Source organism: Trematomus bernacchii, unplaced genomic scaffold (assembly GCF_902827165.1).
Source record: "Trematomus bernacchii unplaced genomic scaffold, fTreBer1.1, whole genome shotgun sequence".
NCBI classification, from domain to species: Eukaryota; Metazoa; Chordata; class Actinopteri; order Perciformes; family Nototheniidae; genus Trematomus; species Trematomus bernacchii.
In genome coordinates, this window is record NW_022987568.1 from 744,462 (window position 1) to 748,922 (window position 4,461).

Sequence of the window (4,461 nt, forward strand, 5' to 3'; positions counted from 1 at the left end):
ACACATGAGAAGCCACACAGGAGAGAAACCACACAGCTGCTCAGTCTGTAAGAAAGCTTTTTCACAGAGTGGACATTTAAAGTCACACATGAGAAGCCACACAGGAGAGGAAAAATAGATCTGCAAAGTTTGTGACAAAAGATTTAAATGGCGTAATCGTTGAAAAAGACACAAGATTGTTGGTAAGGGAATACATTTGTCTATTTTGTATCCTGATGACCTGATGCCGTTACATGTAATACGTTACTCCCTCAGCCTGTTTTCACCCACCTGCAACCGATTCGCTAATAATCACAAATGTTCATTTCTTCGACCCGTTGACTCGACTATTTCTTGTTTTCTGATGTTGAGAAATCATGTAGTGATTAATCTAGCATTTAACTAGATTGCCATGCCTGGTGTGTTCAGAGAACAGATATATACATGTTAAACACCACTGCCTCCAAGTGACTGAATTGAGCAATAGCATCTGTGTGAAACATTTTTGATTGAACTGAGCAAGTGAATACATACAACCCATCTAGGCAGATAGGTCATGTTTAACAGTGTATTCATTGACGAGAGGAAAGCATAGGTTCAGGTTCAGTCAATGAACAACTTTATTTTCTTGACATTAATAAAACAGCATGGATCAGAGATCAATAAAGCTTTCTAATACTCCTCTCCTTCCTCATCCTCATCTCCCAGGCTATCAGCTCCAACCTCCTCGTAATCTTTCTCCAGAGCGGCCATGTCCTCTCTGGCCTCAGAGAACTCTCCCTCCTCCATACCCTCACCCACATACCAGTGCACAAAGGCACGCTTAGCGTACATCAGATCAAACTTGTGGTCCAGCCGAGCCCAGGCCTCTGCAATAGCAGTGGTGTTGCTCAGCATGCACACAGCCCTCTGGACCTTGGCCAGGTCTCCACCAGGAACTACAGTGGGCGGCTGGTAGTTGATGCCCACCTTGAAACCAGTGGGGCACTAGTCCACAAACTGGATGGAGCGCTTGCTTTTGATGGTGGCAATGGCAGCGTTCACGTCTTTGGGAACGACATCACCACGATACAAAAGGCAGCAGGCCATGTATTTACCGTGGCGTGGGTCGCATTTCACCAACTGATTGGCTGGCTCGAAGCAGGAATTAGTGATTTCTGCCACTGAGAGCTGCTCATGGTAAGCTTTCTCTGCAGAAATAACAGGGGCATAGGTGGCCAGAGGGAAGTGGATACGGGGGTAGGGCACCAAGTTGGTCTGGAACTCTGTCAGATCAACATTGAGGGCACCATCAAAACGAAGGGAGGCAGTGATGGAGGACACAAGTTGACTCATCAACCTGTTCAGGTTTGTGTAAGAGGGACGCTCGATATCAAGGTTTCTACGGCAGATATCATAAATAGCCTCATTATCAACCATGAAGGCACAGTCAGAGTGCTCCAGGGTGGTGTGGGTGGTCAGGATGGCGTTGTAGGGCTCCACCACAGCGGTGGACACCTGGGGAGCTGGGTAGACGGAGAACTCCAGTTTGGACTTCTTGCCGTAGTCGACGGACAGACGCTCCATCAGCAGGGAGGTGAAACCAGAGCCGGTGCCCCCTCCGAAGCTGTGGAACACCAGGAAACCCTGAAGACCGGTGCACTGGTCGGACTGAAAGAAAAAGAGAAAATCATGAAATAATAATAATAAATGTATTTATATAATACAAAGACAGCAGTGCCAAGGGTTCACAGCTAATGATAAAAAGCGTATTAGTGCACAGCATGTAAACATATAGATTCAATGAAAACAGATCAGAGATAAGAGGGTGCCATACCATGGAGGGCTTTGAATGCGATCAGGAGGATCTTAAACTGAATTCTGCAGGGTGGAGGAAGCCGATGCAAGTGGGCCAGAATCGGGGAAATATGCTCACTTTGAAAGAGTGATACCAGATTGTTATGTCTTGTGTTTGTCTAAAACACTGTACAGCTCTACATTTTAAAACATATACTTCACATATTTATTATTAGTTATGACACTTGGCTTTTGCAATACTTATTTTTGCCATTCACCACAATATGATTGCATACTCCTTGTATGCGAAAACCTACTTAGCAATAAACTGATTCATCTCCATTTAATACTCTTCAGCAAAATTGACTTCTGTTCTAAATGTACTGACCAGCTTTCGGATTCTGTCCATCACTAGGTCGATGACCTCCTTGCCGATGGTGTAGTGTCCTCAGGCGTAGTTGTTGGCAGCATCCTCCTTGCCAGTGATCAGCTGCTCAGGGTGGAACAGCTGGCGGTAAGTCCCCGTGTGCACCTCATCTAAGGGTAATGAGCATTAGATTATTGAAGGTTTTGAATGACAGAGGGGGGAAAAGGTTTATGATACTTTTATCATTTATAATGAATGAGAATGTACCGATGACAGTGGGCTCCAGGTCAACAAACACTGCTCTGGGGACGTGCTTTCCAGCTCCAGTCTCACTGAAGAAGGTGTTGTAGGAATCGTCCACTCCTCCTGAGATGTTCTGGTCACCAGGCTTCCTGCCGTCCGGCTGGATCCCATGTTCCAGGCAGTAAAGCTCCCAGCAGGCATTGCCAATCTGCACACCAGCCTGACCAACGTGGATTGAGAGGCACTCGCGCTGTAAAAGGAAAAAAAGGTTGTTAAGAAACTATCATAAAAGGAAGCTTAGTGGCTGATTCTTGTGCAAAAACATGTGTGTAACATACATTCTAGTGGCATATCATCACATGTGGGAGGACTGCTCTATTACTATTTTAATAAGAACCAAACATCATATCATGATTTAAGTCACCTGACGCACACATTTGTCATTTGAACAGAAAGACAGTTATAATTAAAAACAAAAAGAGGCTAAATACTGTTTATACGTCAAATACCGAAAGCACAATGACGCAGTTGTTGGCAGACAGGTGGCACGATTGGACGTGAATGTGGGCCAGTGTTAAGAGAGGAGACTACGCATTTACATTTTCTGCAACTGTCTCACACGGATTGCGCCACTGCCACACCCCTTTAGGAGACTAGTGGCGTGGCAGGCCAGAACGTAAACACACATAATAATCATCTAATTCGACCTAAATAAAGTAAAAATTTGAACCATGTCTCTCATCTCTCTAATGTGAAGACATTAGAGAAAACACGTCGGTTTGCTATCCTGGCTCCAAAATGGTGGAATGAGCTCCCCATTGACATCAGGACAGCAGAAAGCTTACACATCTTCCGGCGCAGACTGAAAACTCATCTCTTTCGACTCCACTTTGAGCAATAACATTACTAACAAAGCACTTACTAACAAAGGACTGGCTTATCTAAAGCCAGTTGAGTAGCACTTGAAATGTGTTGGCTCTATGAAACCTGATGTACTTATAGGATTCTGTTTTCTTCAAGTTTGTATCTTCTTGGTCGAATGCACTTATTGTAAGTCGCTTTGGATAAAAGCGTCAGCTAAATGCAATGTAATGTAAAGACACTAAACCGAGGTCGACACAAATCCGTGGCAGGAAAAAGAACTCTCGCGAGATTTGGGGAGACAGAGCGTTCATTTTATTTAAATGTCGGCAGCGAGTAATCATTTCAGACAGTACGTTGGAAAAACGCCCTGGTTCACTGAAATTCGGGAAAAGATGTTTTATCTGTGTTAATATCATGTTTTAAATATGAAACCATTAAACCTGGCCACTAATGAGACAGGAAGTATATGTATTTCCAACAATTCGGCCGATTGTAAATGCTTCACTTCAACATCTTGACTGTGCCGTCGAGTTACACTTAATTTACCAACACCACAGTTAAAACGACTTATTAATGACGAAGCTTGATTTACCAGCTTACACCGCAACATTTTTGTTTCACTATAAAAATGATGCGTCGTCTTTAAAGAGTAAGCGGTTAAAAAACGTTAAGCTGGTTACGTTTTCGCATGATGACAGACGTTCAGAGCGCTGCATTTGGTTAAATACACATCCTCTAAGTGGAGAAAAGCTGTACTATCGTACTCACCATTTTTCTGAAGATGTGAAGACAGAGGGTTTCGATAAAGAAGAGGAAAAGGCAAAGTTATCTCTCACAGCAGGGCCTGTATGAGTCCAGGGTAAGAAGTAACAGGTGTATTTTTTCTAGGCGGGGCTATTTATACTATCTTACGTGGCGCAATTGCTGCGGAATCTGATTGGATGAAAAGACAAGTGGGTCCACTTCTGATTGGTTGAATTCTTTAGAATTTTTTTTAAAGAAACTTTATTGAGCACATAGAAAACAAGAACACTGGCTAACAAAATTCCTGTTCAAAAGCGGAATCACCCCACCCAAGAACGTCAGTCCCATGGATGTACTGGGAAAACGTGGTTATTGCTGAACATTAATAAATAGACGTAGTAGAATAATACAACACATGCATATTACTATACAAGAACGTTTAGCAAATAAGATAATAAGAAAAAAAGATTGGCATATTCCGACTTTTG

At 43.2% G+C, this 4,461-nt stretch overlaps 1 pseudogene; it reads right to left on the reverse strand.

The window, feature by feature from the left end:
* Positions 1–575: 575 nt before the first annotated feature.
* On the reverse strand, positions 576–4,108 carry LOC117479110 (annotated as a pseudogene).
* Between the last annotated feature and the right edge of the window lie 353 nt (positions 4,109–4,461).